Consider the following 21036-nt stretch of genomic DNA (forward strand, 5'->3'; position numbering starts at 1 on the left):
GAATAAAAGCCAGAACAGATATTTAAACAGTGAATTAAAAGGTTACTCTCTCTCTCTCTCTCTCTCTCTCTCTCTCTCTATATATATATATATATATATGGTCATAAATGACTGGACTATAGGCCTATACCAGGGGTGGGCAATCATGTGCCATGGAGAGCCGAGAGGCTGCAGGTTTTCTTTCCAACCAAAAACTCCACCAGGTGATTTCACTGATTAGTCCCTGCCCTCTGCTTGAAGGTGAGGTAATCAGTGAAATCAGCTGGTGGAGTTTTTGGTTGGAAAGAAAACCTGCAGCCTCTTGGCTCTCCATGGCACATGATTGCCCACCCCTGGCCTATACCATCAATATTGCTTCCGAAGTCATGTAGCCCTGCTTCTCTCTCTCTCTCACACACACCACATCTCTCTTTCATACTGTGCACTAGCCTAACTTATATTAGCCTAATATATATTATATTATATTATGTTATGTTATGTTATGTTATAATAGCTAATATTTAGGCTACTGTACTATCGAATGTGCTACCCCTGAAATATTGATTATAAATATTAAAATAGTATGTCTAAACTTTGCCCACTTAATGCTTTTATTTGATATAAAGCGGTAGAAACCCATAAAGTAGCATTTCTTGATAGGGTAGCTTGAATCGATATGCGGCGGTTGCAAATTTCGACAAAGTAGCAAAAACCGACACAACACCGGTAACGGTTGGAAACAAGCAGATGCTAACGTTCGCTAACGCTAAATTGGACCAAAATTAGACGTGGAATCTCTTGTACATTAACGGAAAGACCAAACACAAGCAAGACTTTACCTCTCACGCTGTCTCCTGTCTTTGACGGCGCGCTGGTGACTCACAAAGGCTTGCAGAGTAGTCTTTTTTTGTTCGTACACCAGCCGAAGAAACATCAGCTTCCTAGGGGCGTCCATGTCTGTAATCCACAACTTCCGACCAAATACAATGGAATACATTTATATCGGAAGTTGGGCTTGACACATTTTCTTTGTAGGTCCGACTTCGTTTTTTTTACCCAAAGGAACGCACCATTATTGTGACACAGCTGGGTAGGTGAATGGCAACTTTCTGCACAGTTTCTCTGCATTTTAAGATGCTTTGAAAAGTTTGACTAGGACTAGGAAGTTGAATTGCTTGAATTCTTGAATTTCTTGGCATTAATGTTGAATAACCCTTTATTTGTAAATAAATATGCCATTGGGCTAACATTGACTTTACCTCAGAGTTGTGTGTTGGTGTGTTAACTGTACAATGATTGTAAATTCACAGTAAATGGAAACTTCATCTGCATTACTTTCACAGTAAATTACTGGCCATTTTTTGCATGATTTCCACAGTATACATAGTAAACTCACAGTAAATTACTGTCAACTTGTGCATTACTTTCACAGTACACACTGTAAAAGTACAGGGCCTTGTTGTAATGATGAACAGCAAATCAATCATCAATCATACTTTATTTGTTCCCAGGGGGAAATTTGGAAATTTGGAAAAAGTTACATCCCGTCCGAGAAACACAAAAAGACATAACAAATACAGGGTTACAGGATCAGGAGACCTTCGGGTCAGCCAGCGTGCGCGGCGCCCCTTACATTAGATAAGAAAGGAGGACATTAGGGAAGAGGGGGGGAAAAAAAGGTCAAATGTCAAACTGGGCTGCTAGGGGAGCACAACATGGCATTGGGGAAAAAACACCCCAGCACAATAAGCACATAATAAACAACATGACTCGAGACATTGCACATGTGGAAGGGGGAAGGGATTTGGGAAGGGGGAGATGTCCCAGCACAGACAAACGGCAAAAGGTTGTAATTCCCCAGTAATGTACTGTAATATCACAGTAATTGCTCTGTCATTGAAGCTGTGAAGTTACAGTACACAGTTGTGCTTTTACAACAATGCATTGTAATATCACAGATGTGAAATTACAGTAAATTGCTGTGAGTACATTTCACAGTATATTGCTTTAATCCTTACTGTGAAAGCCATGCAAAACGTATCCAATAATTTGTTGTGAATTCACAGCGAAAAATTTTGCAGTGTGGGCAGTCGCAGCGTTATAAGTAGTGACTTGTCAGTAGCGTGGTCGTAACGTCGCTGTTTTCGAAATCAAATAGCTTTTAAGTAGTGAAACTATTTTACTGATCAAATAGCGCGGTAGTGTCCACAGAAGCTACATTTTCCCAGGCATTTCTAAACCTTAAACGCAGCGGAGGTTTTGCTGCGATTTTTTTTTTTTTTTTTTTTTTTTGCTTTATTTGAACAGATATAGTTGGGAGCAGCGGGTGTTATCACGGACCTGCATGTGTAGCCAACAGTTTGTCTTTGGCTTCTCAATAAAATTACACGCGGTTACACATGACAACATACCACAAAACACAATATACAATAAACACAAAACAATAGTGCAAGTGGACAGATAGCAGCCAGTCAGAAATGTAGATTACCTACAATCTCTTATAATCCCGCCATAATTCACTACTTGTTCAAGGCCTGTATGGCACAGGGAATACAAGATCTTTTATAAATAACCTGGTTGGCCCTAGGAACCCTGAACCGGCGGCCAGTTATCAACAGCTCCCAGAAAAAGAATAAAACCGTGTGTGTGTGTGTGTGTGTGTGTGTGTGTGTAGGAAGAGGTGGGAAAATTAGACAATGGGAATAGTATGTATAGTATGTCTTTTCTAGAGGGTCCACCCAACTAAAGTAGCTTCCCTTGAAACGGAACGTGAGCATGCCAAGAAGAGGAGTGCACCAAAGAATGAGGAGGAACACCCTGTCCCCGTCAAACAAGGCAGTGTAGCACAGTACGTCTCATGCTGTTCACAAGTGGACTTATTGTCTGCTGAGGCATGGCATCCCACTCTTCTTGAAGGGCGGCCCTCAGGACATTGAGGTTCTGGGGTACAGAGCTCCGAGCCTCTACACGGCGACTCAGCTGATCCCATAGGTTTTCTATGGGATTCAGGTCTGGAGAAAGTGCAGGCCACTCCATTTGAGGTACCCCAGTCTCCAGCAGCCGTTCCCTAATGATACGACCTCGATGAGCTGGAGCATCAAACACCTGATGTGAATTTTGCCGTTAAACTCCTTGTTAGAGAACAGCAACTTGTGCAAAAAGTACTGAAACACTGAACAGTTGGACATGTGCATTCAAAAGTTTACAGAAGGTCATATTAAGTTCACCTGTAAAGGTTAGAATGCATTTTAGGTTCATCCTGAAATTTCACCCGAAAGCCCAATATCCCTAACTTTTTGTGAGTAGTGTATATATGGTTATAATGGAAGTCATTTGAAAATTGTCAGTATTTAGTAGTTTTGATCAGGACTGAGGTTGATTGAAAGATTTGAGCAAAAAAAGTTTAAAAAAAAAAAAAAAAAAAGTCTGATATATTTTTACTGCACTTTTTTGTACTGGAAGGTTTTGTCCAATAGTAAATTGCGATGATTTTTTGCCTACAATGTACGCAAAGTTCTTGACCAAAATTCATTCCATTTGCTGTAATACACTGAAAGTTATAAGCAAATTAAGAGTGAAAAATGACCCCTACTGGATGAAAACATCCTCAACTGTACTGAAGGTGACTGGTGTTCAGGTGCTGTTATCCATGCATCTGTGTGAAGATAAAGGCAGCTACATACCTCTCACTATGCTTATTAGTGAAGTGGATTTTTCTACCAGGCTATTAACTATATGTTAAACTATTACGACTATGATGATGATGATTATGAATAATAATAACACTGATGATGATGTTTACTATTCTATTTGAGTAATTGTTATTTTTTTTCTGTGCATCTTTTAGGTTATGGCGCCCCTGCCCAAGGCCCTTGACATATTACATTCTATACTACGGATAGAATGGCCTACACAGGAGTTTTGATGCCAACAATCTCAATTCTCCTTGAAAAGATGGAGCAGATGAAGAATGAGACCAGCCTACATCAATGTAATCCACTGGTAGATGCCATAATCAAAGGGGTGAAGCGGAGGTTTGGACACATTTTTCATGATGCAAGGTTGCTCAAAGCTTCTGCAACGCATCCAATGTTCAGACTAGCCTACATCCCCACTGAAAAGAAGACTGAAGTTGTGTCAGACCTAAATAAAAAGTAGAAGTAAACCTGCTTCAAACCCGACCGCCAGATGATCACATGCAGGAAGATGGTGAGGACCCAAATGCTGACAGAGATGAAGTGGCTGAATACTTTCCATCCTTGAGAACAAGAACAGTTCCAAATGAAGTGGACAGCTACTTGCAGTCAGCTGAAACCAACGTCATCACTGCTTTCCAAAACCTGCCAACGATGAGGAAAATCTTCCTGAAATCCAACACAGGACGACTCTTTAATGTAGGAAAAGACATTTTCCAACAAAACAGAAATTGTCTCTCTGATGCTAATTTTGAAAAGCTTCTGTTTTGCTGTGTGAACAAGCACCTGTTGTAAGTTGATGAAGTTGGTTCAATGTTAAAAATAAATAAATAAATAAATAAATAAAGTAGCCTTGATGTAGGGTCAAGGGTAACTTTATTATCCCCAATGGGGCAATTTGTTGTGCAGCCAGCAGAGAGAACCCTCCTCCATACATACATGGACATACAACTCGTCAAGACAGTGGACATGATAAATAAATACAACATAAAGAAAGAAAAGAAAATAAATAAATAAATAAATAAAAAATACATCAGTTTAGCTACATTTAGCTTAGCTTGCTACATTTCTCTGGGGGGGAGCTTCAGTGTAGTGAAGCTTCATTTAATGTGGAGTAACTGGTAGCTTAGCTCAGTGTTTCCCAACCTTTTTCGCCTTGTGTAACCCCTGAGCCTTTTTGTCAGACCATGAGTACCCCCTCACTCAGACGTGCTGATGATTCTCCAAAAGTAGAACATAACACAACTGATTATGAAATGAAAATCATTTTATTTCACTTCCTTAATTTAAATTAAATCTCAGGCATTTTCTTCTTTTTAACTCTACTCTTAAATTAATTAAACAGAAATAAATATGTTGCCTTGAAAATAAATGAGTAATATAAATAAATAAAATAAATAATAAATCGGCCTTTGTTATATCTAACACTTGAAACGTTTGCCACAAAAACTGGAGAACCTTTGAATAAGTCCCCTTTAAACAGGCATTTAAATTTTTTGAAAATCAGGAACAAAACATTTTTTTTTTTTAATTTCGGTGCCGCTGTGCCACAGGTTATTGTCTCCCCGGGGAAACTAGTTGTAGCACACACGTATTGATGGGCCTACTGTGAAAAGATTGAGAATATTTATATCTATCTTAAAATAATTATGAAAATGTTACAAATTATGTTATGTTATGAAATGTTTCCACGTACCCCCTACAATGTGCTCGCGTACCCCTGGTTGGGAATCACTGGCTTAGCTCACTACATTTTCCCAGTAGCTTGCCCAACACTGATTGTACCCACACTACAAAAACACACTAACAGTAACTAAATACATGGTTGCTGATATAAGACCGCTTAGCCAGCTCCTGGGCTATACAAACACTATTAAAACACTAAATATATGTATGAATATATTGTCAATGGAACAACTGAACAAACCTCTGTCAAACTGTGTTTCCACCTCATCAACTTCACAGTGCTTTTCTTACATACACCACATGCTCTACAAACACACTTTACATAAAATGCATACACTAATATATGATCGCTAAGACTGGCAAGCCAACCTCTGTACAAGCACTATACAAATCCACACTATACAATTATGAATAAACACTGACATTAAATGTATGAATACTAAATACTGTTAATACTATGTGTCATTTTGAACCAAACAACAACAAAAAGGTGTAAAGAAAGCATGTTGTACTGACTCAGTAGTGGCACAGCTTAATAGAAGCAAAGTAGCTGACAAGAAGTTACAGACCAGAAGATTTTACAGTGGAAGTGCATCACACTACAACGTGCAAGAGGCCTATTGATATCTGATATCTTAGTACCCATAAAAGCCAATGCTGCTCGCAATTTCTGCGAGAATTCAAATACAAATGCAGGCTTGCATGAAAAGTTGAAATTTCAGGCAGGCCTGTATTTGATTTTTCTGTTCGTATCTTTAAATTTGTACAAACATTAAGTGGCACACGCCAAGAAAAAAAAGTCACACACGCCAAGTTCACAGTTAGTCCAGTATTATTTTGTACTGTTGATATTTGCCTGATACCATATTGCTTTTAATGCTGATATCAGCTGATACCAATATTATATTGGCCCAACCCTAAGTTGTAGTATCATGGAGGAGGCTTTTGACATACTAGTAGTAATAGAATTAGAGAGTAATTAGAGAGCGTAGCAGCAGCAGTAGTGACATCAATGGTAGTAACAACTGTATTCATCACAACAGCAGTGGTGGTAGTTGTTTTAGGAGTAGAGTATTTGTACTAATAGTAGCAGTATTTGTGGCAGCGGTCGTGGCGAGAGGAATGCTAGCAGGATTAATACCTACAGGAATGGCAATAGAGCGGTGAAGTCCCGCCCCTCCCGGTGGGCCCCCATGGGACCTTTCGGAGCGAAAAAAATGAATGGTGTTCAATGGACAGAAAATAATTATTTTCTGGTCCCCCCGTCGTTATGCCATGGATTACACAAATGTTGTTTATAGGCTTAAATAACAAATTTTCATGTCAAGAGTTTATTGCGCCATTGTTCAGTTAAATGCTGTTGAGAAAACACAATTAGAAAGACTACATACTGTGTCGCGTATGTGACGTCACGTCATCGCCGTTTCCCTCCATCCAGATTCAAGTCAAGATGCCGGTGTGTTTTGTTCCCGATTGTCCGCGTCTCCGAGGGCCGACGGAGCGCCGGGCCGGGCGGGAGGGCGAGCGGAAAAACTCAGAACCTCAAAAACTCAACGCGGAGCAGAGAAATGGCCATGTCTGTTGTAGGCTTCCAGTGCGGGTGGTGACGTATATCATTCGCACCGAGAGCAGCGAAGAGTTGTAGTTCACAAAGCGGGCTCACACAAAACCTAACATTATTAATATTCTTCACGCTAAATTGTGGTCTTCTTTGCGTGAAAAATTATCTTTAAATATCACAAACAACATATGTGAAATCCATGGCACAATTCAAACGGGACCAGAAAATAATTTTTATCTACCCATTGGATCGCATTCAGAATTTTTTGCATTTGAGGACCCATGTACCGGAAGTGGGTGGGCGGGACTTCACCACTCTATAGCCATGGAAGGAGCAGATTTGGAGCATATATTGGACTCCATGATTATAGAACAGTATTAAACTGTAAAGTGATAACTGATACAGTCCCAGCGAGATTTAAAATACTGCATTTTACATTCCAAGTATTTACCTGACGTTCACACCGAATGCACAAAATTGCCTTGATATGACTTAACAGGCCACATCAGTTGCGCCTTTACACTGCGTTAATGTATTCTGGATGAGTGGATTGTAATCAGCCAAAATACATAAAATCTCCACATAAACGCACCCAAGATGCACTGAATATTCAACCATCCAAACCACCTCCAGGCATGGTCACAGTCGAGTGGGCCACATTAACGACAAGGTGTGAATTCAAAAGAATCTTCAGTCCACTTACAGAGGCTACTTACACAGAAATAAACTTTCATGCATGACTGCAACCAGGAAAATGTCAGTCAACAGAAGGCAGGCAGCTATAATAGTAACTTCCTTGTCAAAATAGATTGTCAGGAAACTTATGCAGGGGGGAACAAGTGAAATGATGTGTTTACTGCCAGTTTTAAATGCTGACATGGGTGACATTCTGCATTTCGGCATGGGAAAGTGAAGTTCTATTTTTACGTGTCTACCAGAGGAGTGTTTCAGTGCCAGGAATAAATTGAATCCACCTGCATCAGATCTAGAAACAATTTGGATACAGACACATGTTAGGGCAGGTGTAAAGGAGAAATCAAAGGACAGACTCATCAGGATTGAGTTTTTGGTCTCTTTCTGCATTCTCGGGTTAGGGTTAGGGTTAGAGTTAACAGATACTTTTTTTTGTAAAAGCAGTAACATATTTGCCATTTTCCTGGGTCTTGGGTTGTTTTTCAAAGTCAAAAGGTTGGAATAAACTCTGCAAAAATATTACAAGTTACTCTGAGTAAAGACAGGGCTTTGATTTGTCTGCTGGATGGCCAGAATTGGGACTGACAGGAGGCGGAGTCTAAAGTAACCACAGAGAGTGTTAGGTAGCTGTTGGCGAAAACCAGAGAGGCACAAAATGGAAGTAAGACGCCCCCTGTTGTCGCATCACAACTGCACGACAACATTAACACGTTATATGAAATTATATGAAACACAGAGCTGAACTTCTCTTTTAACGTAAAAGGTTTTCCAGTCTGATATGGTGTTCTGAGGTTTCTCATTCACAGTGATGGATTTTTTTTTTTTACTGATCAAATCAGATGTTTGAGGAGCAACTTTTTCAATTCTCTTTCAAATAAAACTAAATGAGTCTTCAAGGTTTGGTAAAACTGATTCAAAAATATCTTTAGTCAGGTTCAGGCTCATTTATCAGAGCAGTCACAAACATGACTTTGCAAAACTATGCAAAGAATGAATCAGACAGAACAGACACAAACCCATGGCACGCACACAAGCCTATACTGTACAAAGCATAGCCTACCCAGCACCATCAGCCTTAAACCCTCGGAGCACACAGGGAAAAAGTCCTTAGAAAACCTCAATACAAAAAAGATGTAAGATCCGTTGTGTGGTCTGCGTCTGAGACAAATCCTCCAACAGGATGACCTTGTATGCAACAGATGCCAGGACAGGCCAATAAAAAGCAATGTAAACAACAGACAAATGAACATTTAATGCAGGAGAACATTATTCAGCAACAAAAGACCAGATCTGAGTAGATTTGGAAATTATCAAGGGCTTGATGCAAATTTCCCATAATAAAAATTTAAATTGCACTTGGGAATGGGTGATGGAGCAGTTAAATGACCATGTTTTTTTTTTTGTTTTGTTTTTTTTTTTGGGAAAGCTGGTGCTCTGTACCTGTTAACCTCTATTCCCCTCTTAGCCTGGCACAGCCAAACTCACATTTCGTTTCCATTGTCCACTTGACATAACACAGTCTGGGCACGGTTGGGCTCAAACTGTCATTTACAAAAATGCATAGCAGATGACTGGATCAACCATCTGTCAATCATTAGCTAACTCATCCAATTAGACAAACGAACCATATGACGCTGTTTGAGGGCGCTGAAGCTAAACAGCAGCAACTGTGCTGGTGAAAGTAAGTGAACATATTGGTAAGCATATTGCTAGCTTGTTAGCATGTTGGCACTGGTTCTTACCGTTTTTGTAAGGAAAATCTACACTGATGTCCTGTTTCTGTTTTGCATTTCAGTGCAGTGCAGCTTCTCACTGTCAACATCACCTGAGCCACACCTGAAGTTCCTCAAAGGAGCTGGTTGGTAGGGATGGGCGTATCAATTCTGTGGTATCGATATATCGATACTCACATGCTACTCATTTGGCATCAATTTCCTTAAACAAATATTGATACTAACAAATAAGAATTGGGGGTGCATGCATAACTTTCAGCTGTTTTAGATAGCTTCCTTCACTTACTATGTGCCGAGACACCCCTGTGCCTGGTGGCGTATTGAGCTGGCCCGTGTCACGTGACGGCCCAACAGCACAGCCAGCAAGAGTGGTTCCAATGCGGGAGCCGGAGGAACACACAGAAAATAATGGTAGATCGGTCTTTTTTTCTTTTTTTGACAAGAAAAGTGCAAGAAAACAACCATAATAAATATGGTATAAATGGTCTGTATTTGTCATGTAATTTGTCTTAAATGTAATGATATTTTGAATTTAAAAAATTGCCATTAAGAAATTATCAGTATCGGTATCAGTATCGGTATCGATGAAAATGCAAGAAAAAGTATCGGTATCGTAACGAATCCTAAAAGTGTGGTATCGCCCATCCCTACTGGTTGGTCCGGTCATTTTGAGGCTTCTTATCGAACACTTCAAGCTGGGGCTCGGCCAGATGGTTTTGTGAGTCAAACGAAAACAAACTCGCAAGATCAACTTACTATGCGAGTCGCATAGCAAGTTGATAACTTGTGTGATAACTGTGATAATAACCTCACAAGGGTTCCTCACGGGAGGTTATTCATGGGTGAGAGATTACTTTTAAATGAAAACTTAATAGCTCAAGATTGGCTGAAGCAGGCTGTTTTAAATCCTCCACGATAAGGATTCAGAGCACAGGTGAACAGGAGGGGAGAGTTAATTAAATGCGTCATATTTACTGGACATGTATTTGTGTGTGTGTGTGTGTGTGTGTGTGTGTCAGAGGTGTACAAGAGGTGTAATATGGCCCTGGACTTCACTGGTAATAAGGCCAAGCAGTAATTGGGTCCTGGTGACTCTCTCAAGAAAATTTATTAAGTGCACAGAGAAGATTAAAGGGGGAAAAGCTGTTATGGTGTATGAGAGAGGAGGAGGAAGAGGAGGAGAGAGAGAGATAGAATGAAAGAAAGAAAGCAAGGACAAATGGAAATGGAGAAAGAAAAGGTAAATGTTTCAGGAGAAAGATAACACAGAGAGAAGGCAGGGGAGGATTATATCTACAGGGTGAGAGAGGGAAGGTGGGAATAAAATAGAATTAACAAGAGAGTGACAGTGTGTGTATGAGTTCAGGGGTTTTTAGAGTGAGGTTTGACAGCATTGTGAATCTTATTATTCCCGTTAATCTCCATGTTGCTGGATCCTCAGCCCAGCTGCCCTCCTCTACGCTGTTTACTCTCTAGACTTTCCAGGCATTTTCCATCTAATTGCTTTTTTTGTCTTCTCGTGACACAAATTCCCCCTCCCCTGCTTTTGCATTTTGAGCTGTCCTTGACTCGTCAGCTAATTAGTTTTGGAGTAATTACCTGCTTCAGCGCTTTGTAATAGTCTCTCTCATTGTTGGGAGAGGGAAAAAAAAGTCACACACAGCAATACAGAGCGTGAAACGGCACAATTGATGTCGGTCCTTCGTTTTGATTGAGTTGTGTTTTGTTTGTTCACTCGTTGCCAGCGTGCTGCTGGCCTGCCAAATCTTTTGACTGATTTTCAACCCTTCTCATGTGCTCCCTTCCCTCTAGAGGCTTTGATGTGAAGAAGGCAAGAAAATGGAAGAAATAGTGGAACCTGCGCTTCGCCACAGAGACTACAAAGGCTGGGTCCCATTCAGGTAGGGATCACCCCTATTATATCTTCCTGGAGAGCCTCCCTGGGAAGCAGTTCTTGGAAATAATAAAAAGAACTTTGGAAAAAGACACCCAAGTTGCCCAGAAGTCACAGTACCTTGGTTAAAAAAAAATATATTTTACATTACAGTTTCATTTCAAGCTGCACTAAGCAGCTTGGCGGCTCAAAATGACCGCGAGAGGTCACGGATCAAAAACTTTGAACTTGAGTATCCAGAAATACTGCAAGCTGCTGTCAGCGAACTGCGCCAACACGGTGAGTCTGTGACATAGATATAGATATAGATATATACTGTGCATTCAGAAAGTATTCAGACCCCCTCTCCTACAATCCTTTATATTCATTTTTTCTTTCATTAATCTACACCCCATAATGACAACGTGAAAACAGAATTTTAGATTTTTTTCCAAATGTATTAAAAAGGAAAAACTGAAATATCACATTGTCATAAGTACTCAGACCCTTTGCAACTACACTTGACATTTAGCTCAGGTGCCTCCCATTTCTCTTGATGGTTGCTGAGATGTTTCTACACCTTGATTAGAGTCCACCTGTGGTAAATTAAATTGATTGGACATGATTTGGAAAGGCACACACATCTCTATAGAAGGCCTCACAGCTGACAATGCATATCATAGCAAAAACCAAGCCATGAGGTCAAAGGAACTGCCTGCAGAGCTCAGAGACAGGATTGTTGCAAGGTACAGATCTGGGGAAGGCACAGTGGCCTCCATAATTCTCAAATCGAAGAAGTTTGGCACAACCAGGACTCTTCCAAGAGTTGGTTGCCCGGCCAAACTGAGCAATCGTGGAAAAAGGGCCTTAGTAAGAAAGGTTACCAAGAAGCTGATGGTCACTGACTGAGCTCCAGAGATCCTGTGTGGAGATGGGACAAAGCTCCAGAGGGACAACCGTCATCGATCCGGGCTTTATGGCAGAATGGCTAGACGGAAGCCTCTCCTCAGTGCAAAACACATGAAAGCCACTTGAAGTTTGCAAAAAAGCACCTGAGGGTCTCTCAGACTGTGAGAAAGAAGATTCTCTGGTCTGATGAAACCACCGCTCATCACCTGCCCAGTACCATCCCAACAGTGAAGCATGGTGATGGCAGCATCAGGCTGTGGGGCTGTTTTTCAGCAGCAGGGACTGGGAGACTGGTCAGGGTTGAGGGAAAGATGAATGGAGCAAAGTACAGACGCTAATGATTTCAATAACCTCCACCCCATTTCTCATCTTCCTTTCATTTCCAAAATTCTTGAAAAAAATTGTTGCCTCTCAACTTCACTCCCATCTCACCCAAAACAGTTTCTGTGAACAATTCCAGTCTGGTTTCCGTCCCCGCCATAGCACTGAAACAGCCCTCATAAAAATCACGAATGACCTCCTCATGGCAGCTGACTCCGGTTTAATCTCCATCCTCATCCTCCTCGATCTGAGTGCAACCTTTTACACTATTTCTCACGCCACCCTCCTTAATAGACTCTCCTCCATACGCATCACTCACACCCCCCTGCTCTGGTTTCACTCTTACCTCACAGGCCGCACCCAGTTCATCCAACTCAAATCCTTCACTTCACAGCCCTCCCCTGTCACTTCAGGTGTGCCCCAGGGCTCTGTCCTGGGGCCCCTCCTCTTCATTATCTACCTCCTCCCACTTGGCAATATTTTCCATGAATTTGGTATCCATTTTCACTGCTTTGCGGATGACACCCAGCTCTACCTGTCCACTAAACCCAACTCCTCTCTCCCACCCTCCTCCCTCATCCACTGCCTCTCAGAAATTAAATCTTGGTTCACCTCAAACTTCCTTAAACTCAGCAGTGATAAAACAGAACTCCTCCTCGTTGGTACCAAATCCACTTTATCCAAAGCCGACAGTTTCTCCCTCACTATTGACAGCTCCATAGTATCACCCTCCCCTCAGGTTAAGAGTCTGGGTGTCATCCTCGACAGCTCACTGTCTTTCCACTCACGCATCAGTAACATAACCCGCTCTGCATGTTTTCATCTACGAAACATTAATCGTCTCCGCCCATCTCTCACCCCTCACACCACTGCCATCCTGGTTCACAGCCTCGTCACCTCCCATATTGATTATTGTAACTCACTCCTCTTTGGTGCCCCTCACAAATCCCTCCATAAGCTTCAACTGTTCCAGAAATCTGTAGCCCGTATCATCTCTAGAACCCCCTCCTTTCACCACATCACCCCTGCCAATCACCACAACACCTTCACTGGCTCCCAGTCAAATTCAGAATCAACTTCAAAATCCCTTCTGTATACTTTTAAGGCCATCCACAACCTCGCCCCCCCTTATCTGTCTGATCTCCTCCGCATTGCCACCCCCTCTCGCTGCCTCAGGCCTTCCTCCTCCCTCCACCTCTCTGTACCCTCCTCCCGTCTCAGCACGATGGGGAGCAGAGCTTTCAGCCGCTCTGCTCCCCAACTCTGGAACTCACTCCCATCGGACATCCGTAACATCGACTCTCTTCCTCAGTTCAAATCCAGACTCAAAACTCACCTGTTCAAGATAGCCTACTCTCTGTAACTCCATTGTTCCATTTTTTCTTTTTTACTGTGTGTAGCTTTTATCTGTTGTTTTACTGTATTTGTTTTATCTTTGTAAAGTGTCCTTGAGTGATGAGAAAGGAGCTTATAAATAAAATGTATTATTATTATTATTATTATTATTATTATTATTATCATTATTATTTATCCTCAATGAAAACCTGTTCCACAGCGCTCAGGACCTCAGACTGGGCCGAAGGTTCACCTTCCAACATGACAGTGAACTTAAAGAGCTCACTGAATTCCAGCATGGTGGTGTAATAGTAATTTAATAGGATGGCACTGCTGCAACAAGCCAGCATATGTATCTACTTGATACCTGTATGTATATATATATATATATATATATATATATATAGATATATAGATAGATAGATAGATAGATAGATAGATAGATATGGACTGAACATGGCATTTCATGAAGCTAAATGCTATAAAATGATTGCAAATAATTTCAAAATATTTACAAGAAACTGGCCAATCACCGTCATTGTTACTTGGCCCAGTGTTTATAATTATAATGCAAACATAATCATAAGCTAACATGCAATTGATGGTTGTAAAATTATGATGCTCTGAAAGGATTTCCATCAGTATTATGTGATGCTGACTGGTTGCATAAACAGAAGAAAATCCCTTTTTCATTCATCTAAGCACACAGAAATAAGAGAATCTTCTTAACTGTCCAATTCACAATAAAAAATAAAACAAAACAAAAACTTGAAAAGCTGATTTTCTGTCCCCTCAGGCACTTCATGTTTCACTCACTCATTTAGCCCATTCATTGTTTACGTGCTTAAAATTTGTTTCTCAGGTGGGCAAGGGATTGTGGATTGGGCTCTGTCACATGTCTGCCTGTCACATGTGATTTCTGAGCTTCTATTGGCCTCAGTTGGATCAGGTTTGGGAGAATGATTTTTTTGTTTGTTTGTTTGTTTTGTCAGTGGGGACCAGCATTTTGAATATAAACACTGACTCACCTCAGTGGCACCAATAGGCCAACAGGACCCTAGGCTTCACACTCGATACCTCAGACACTACTGGGTTAAATCTGATGAACCTTTGGGGAAAATTGTGTTTTTACATTGATATCCAGCATCCACCAAATGAAAATGATAGTCCTACCACTGCACCACCAACAGGCCAAAAAGTCAACAAGCTTCAACCAGCATCTATCATCTATCTATCTATCTATCTATCTATCTATCTATCTATGAAGTAGACACTCTAGCCTGACAACATATGCTCATCTGCTCTTTTGTCTTTGTGTAAGTAGAGTATCCACTTAAACTCCCACATTTTTCCCATGTCTCTCCATTTTCTTCTTTCCTTGTTGCCGACTTCCTCATGCATGACTTTTCTATTTTCCTCACTCAGTGGTGCCATCACAGCAAAACAGATGACATGCATTGTGTTGTGTTTGACTGCCACTTGAGCAAATAATGCTGGAAACAATGTGTGTGTTCATAAAAAAGAAAAAAAGAAAAAAAAAAAGGCACTCAGGGTGCTGGCATAAAAATGGACTGTTCACAATCTCTGAGGGTGAGAGCTCAGAGATGAGGAGGAGGCCTACCAATGAAAGTTAAGTTGTGTTTTGTGCAAACTCATTACTGCATACTGTCCAATAAGACATAAATAAGGGATAAGCACAGACAGTATTAGAGTGTGAGATATGTTCCCTCAGCCCTATGTGCCTGCAACAATGGGAACCAGAGGTCAGAGAGGCCTTAAAGAAAATAAGGCCAACTGTGATTCAGAACCAAAAAGATCTTACAGTTGGTGTACCGCTGGTGTCTCTATACTCTAGGCCAACAAGTTGTTGATGGTATATGGCAGCAATTACAGTAAAGCCTAATGTATGTCTGAGGCTTAAGACCTCGGGTCAAGGGCAATGCAACACGCTGGCTGAATATAATTTTGTATTATTCCTTGTAAAAATGTAGAGCAAGTACAAAACAAAGAACAATTTGACAATGACAACAGCCATGGGTCATTCCATGTCATTTCAACAAATGGCCCATGCATTTAGGTCTCAAAAAATTCTGAAATTTTCACCAGGTGTTCCTTATTTATCAAATAGGCACACTAAATTTTTACTTTGCTCGGATGGATACTTTCTGAGATATGGCCAATGTAGTGAGGGGGGGTATGTGTTGATTTTGGTGCGATTTTCGCACGTCCTTATTTTTCCTCCATTTTCAGGTGTCAGTATCTCAGGAACTACACCACATAGGAAACTGAAATTTGGTACGGTAATACACCTCCACCTACTCTCTCAGAATATACAAAAACATCTGTCATACATCATAACTGGTAGGCATGCCAGCCCCACAAAAATGGAAGAAAAAATTACACAGGTTTTGTGGCTGACCATGTTTGGGCCTTCAGAAAACAACTTTGTATTTGCCCCAGCTTCTTGATTTTTTCAGAGCTTTGAGATACATACATGGACTGTTCATGGTTAGTCAGATATATGCATTGGTTTCTGGATGGCAGCCTCTCCAAATCCCAAAAAAAGTTTTCATGTCAGATGTTCATTGGCCGATAATTTATTGATGCATTCTGACGTGCATGCTTTTGGGTCACATATTTCCAGTGTTCTGGTAGTTGAGTGGGACAAGCAGCTGTCCTGATCACAGAGTAGCTTCCTGGTCAGCAAGATCACATATCATAATGCATATTGTTTCTCCTGTTTCCAGCTCACTGGGATAATGCAAATCATCTGTTTTACAAGTCTGGTAAGATGTGTAACTCGACTCAACTTGTTTACTGTGTTTTTGATGTGGTTATATGCCAAATACACTTAAGTAGCTGATTGGAGTGTGGGCTCATTTACTCTGTGAATGCAGTGGTGAGTCTTGGGCTGGTCGTCACAGGGGTGTGTTTGTATGTGGGTGTGTGGCAGTAGGGAGAAAACTAAAAGAGGTCCTCAGGCCCAGTGGCCCATGTGCTTGGGATTCCTCTACGCCTCAGCTCTATGCTCCCTTTATGTTAGCTCAGACCTACGTTTCGTCAGGCCTATATATTCCCTCAGCTCTGTGTCCCATCTGTGTCCCCTCAGGTCCATGTGCCCCAGACCTATGTTCTATATAGCTCAACAGCTATATGCTTAGCAGCTCAATATCTTGTTAATTATTCATGTCTCACTAGCTCATTGTTTGCAGTTTCTTACTCACTGAGTCAGTGTCACTGAGTCACTCACTCATTCACTGGCTCGTGGAGACTAGAAGTGCCTGTTAGTCTCAGGGTTAGTAAGCACAGGGAATGGGCTGTTAACTTAGCCTCGTCAATGCTAGCCTCTCAGCTATGCTTCCAGGCAGTGCATTGGAGGCATGTAGACTGACTCAGTTGTTCAATAGCGGGGTGTGGTGCTGCTAAAGCGGAGCTGTGAACAAATGAATCATTTGGTAGAGTGAGTCATGGCTCCTTGTTCTTTATGAAGATCAAAGTTGCTCAAAAAATCCTTCATGGTTCTTTTATCTCTACAGTCGAACAGGCAAAGCAATGAGTGAGGAGAAAAGGCCACACACTAAGATGTGAGAAAGGTAATGTGACTCATTCACATAAAAGAGTGGCAAAATTGAAAATGTGTTCGTGAGTGTTTCTTCACATAAATAACTTTTCCATTAACAATAATTTCCTATTAATGCATTAAACTGTGGCGGCTGACCAATGTTGCCATCACAGTGTTTCCCATAGATAGACTCACCTGTGGCGCACAAAGCACTCAGGAAAGCAAGCACACAATAACAAGTTTGCCAAAGTATAGATGTGTAGAATTTATATAAATTAATATCTTCTACTTCACTAAGAGGTGGCATCATGTTATATTCTCTGTCACAAGAGTATTGCACTCTCAGCTATGAAAGTGAAACAAAAAATGTACAATTTGCTCCAAACTGTCATGTATTAATCACAGTGTCTGTAGGCAGCAACATCACAATTTTAAGTTGTTGGAGATGAGTAAAACTGCCCAACACTCAGAGGGCTAACATGAAAGTAGCGCAAATACCTCCCACTGTCCTGATCTCCAGTACTTTCCAGTGGACACGCTGCTTATTATTAATTAACAGCTTGTTAATTAATTCATAACCCACAACAAGCTGTGATATATTGAAAATGCTACGCCGAGCAGCTGTACTGGAGCAGCTGGGAGTTGGTCAAGTTCACTTTTTGGGAACTTAAATCAACAACCTGCCACTCCGGAGCCTTCTCCTCTCTTCCCTCTGTTTTTGCTCTTGCCTCCTCTTCCTCCTGCCGGACCTTTCTCCTGCTCCTCCTCCTCTCCTGCCTCCTGCACTCCTCTTTCCTCTTGTCCTCGTCCTCCACTGCCACAGCAGAGAAAGAGGTCACCATCTGTGGCAGCAGCAAGGCCAAGTCAAGCACCTCATGTATTAATCAGTGCCACATTTGCTAGTGTATCCAATACTGCCAATTCCACTCAGGAGCATAATGCAGTTTAATATTTCAGAAGCACACCGTATGTCAGAGGAAGACAATACATGGGAAGTATTGGTAAATGTACAGTATGATCCAGTCAACAACACTAATTCCCTGCAAATAATAATAATAATAATAATAATAATAATTAGAATAATAATGATTGAAGTTGTGCATGAAAAGGATAAGATTGGATCAAAAAGAGTATTTCTCAGCAAAATTAGTTGTCCAAGCTGCTCTGTGTCTTTGCAAAAAATTAAAATGCCTTTATTTCACATGGCAGATGTCTTTGTGCCACGTGAACATGTGATGTGCTCTGTGCTGGAATGTGTGACTGAATTGCGCTGTGTGCTCTTGGCTTTTTAATGAATATTTATTCATTCTGAGGCCACTTATAAAAGAGATTTCAATCTCAGTGTGACTACTTAATTAAAAAGAAGGATTTAAAAAAAATAACATCAAGGTTGAAATTCTAATGGATTTTGTTTTATATCTGTTGTGATTTATGCAGGCAAATCCACATGCTGTTGTTTAGACATCGATTATATCAGTAACAAAAACAACAACATATACGTATGCAAACATACATGTTGTGTATAAAATATGCATCAAAATCCTTGTGAGGTGAGGGGAAAAAAAACAAGGAAACCTGCAGTGACTTGGGTGACTAGGGATTGAGGCAGTACCATAATTCTGAAGTCTCGCATTTGCATAAGAAATAAATGGAAACAAACAATCAAACAAACAAAAAACACTTCAGTTAGAGCAGGCCTATTCTTTTAAAAGATTAACAATGTTTCCAGTCAACTGAGGATGCTGTGTTATTGTAAGCGTCATCGTAATGAGCATCGCTTTGCTGCAAACAGCAAACACAATGTTCACAGGAAGCATTAAAGATCAAAAACTTGAGTCAAACTGCTCTTGCTGAGATGTGACATCAGAGGCTGTCGCTTTGTTATCTGATAATTTCATTAGCATTTTCATGCCACCGATGAATGGCTGATTATTCGCATTAGTCTCCTGTGGCGCTGGAAAGCGTGACAGACTCATATTGTAGTTCAAACCAGTCAGTCACTCATCGGCAGCAGCTCCAGTCTGGGTGATACTGATTTGATCCTCTTATGCTGTTATATCACATCAATTTGTGATGCTCAGTACATTCCATGAGTAATTCTGTGATGAGACGTTGCACTTTGCTTTATCAGTGCACCCAAGTTTACAAGTTTATTTAAGGAGGGACATGTACGTTCATGTACAAACTCAGCAAAAACATAACTTATGGTTAACTGGCTTTATAAACATCAAGCATCTCCAGCAAGATACTCAGTTTTCCACCGTGTGCAAAGGTTCCGTCACCAAGTTCTTTGTTATTACCTCAGAATGATTCCCTCAGTCAGACTTTTCCGTCTGTCGCTGTTGAGTTGATCAGGTCAACCCAGTGCCTCTTCTACGATGAATTTCTCCCTGAATGATTGCTGAACGTCGGTCCAAAATGGCTGCTGCTTGATTGTGAGGGACTGACACCAAAGCCTGACGTTTAGCATTTGATGTTTTAGATCACCGAAACATTTTCTGCCATCACACGCCACTGCATCTGCCAGAAATATGTCAGTTTGGGACATTTGAGGTCTAAATGCTCCAGTGAAGCTCAGTGTCCAGCAGCAGTGTACTAGTTTTATTGGGCAGATCTGAGTTAAAAAAAAAAAAAAAAGAAAAAAAAGTATTTGAATGTTAAGCAGGGTGGAGCTGAAGAAAAACATGCTTACTCAAACGCCGTCTCAGTAAATAAAGGCTACAGAAAGCCATTAGAAGTTGCTGAAACCCAGTTTGAGTTGTTCACTTCATAATCAGGATAAAACTATTACTGCTGCCATTTGAGATTGATTAAAAATTGGAAAGGAATTAAAAAGCACCCCGTTTTTAATATTGGGGATCAGCAGATAGGGTCCTGAACCCAACATGGGAAAATCCTGGGATAAATTTTCACTCAGCTTTCTATATTCTGCAGAGAACCCCATAGTCAATTAAAGCTAATGATGGAAATGGCAAAAGTCATGCCATTTTACAATATGACATGTTTTATCCACGGATGAAATGGATTAGGTGCGGTTTGAGGAATTTATATCACCCCTATAGGTCTCACAGCTTGAGGTCGTCCAATCCTACTGCAGCCTCGCTCCCGGCCGTTTTGATGTGTGTTAAGATTCACCGCTATCCCTCCTGTGCTCTGGGGAAATGCCACTGTAATCCGTTAGACATGTTAAACATCCCGTAAAATGCTGACCTTTTTAGAAAACCTGATTGCTTGATATTTGCAGTGACAAGTAAACTTCTGTTACTGTGCTGTTGCAGGGCAGAGAGGAAGGCAAAATCAATGTCACGGGTACGAGGGTGGGAGGCAGCAACCTTGTGGCTCGGCAGTTAAAAGCAAATCCGCACTTACTGCCTGCTCTGGACAGAGATCAAATAAAATAAAATTTTAAAAAAAGAGTAAAATAAAATAAGAGTAAATGTGTATGAGCGTCATGAGTGGTGTTTTTGACCAAATGCCAAAATATAAAGCAGCACATTTTTCTGTGATTGCTGCGATGGACAGCAATGTGGTAAAAAATAAGTAAGTAAATAAATAAATAAAAAAAGAATGAATGAAATGGATTTTTTTTTTTTTTTTTTTTTTTAGTTGTGATCAGGTAAAAATGTGAAACTGATACAAACTTGAGGAATATCTGCCATACATAAAAAGGCTTTACCTGTCTGTTTAAT

The sequence above is a fragment of the Myripristis murdjan genome, chromosome 14, assembly GCF_902150065.1.
Source record: "Myripristis murdjan chromosome 14, fMyrMur1.1, whole genome shotgun sequence".
Taxonomy (NCBI): Eukaryota; Metazoa; Chordata; class Actinopteri; order Holocentriformes; family Holocentridae; genus Myripristis; species Myripristis murdjan.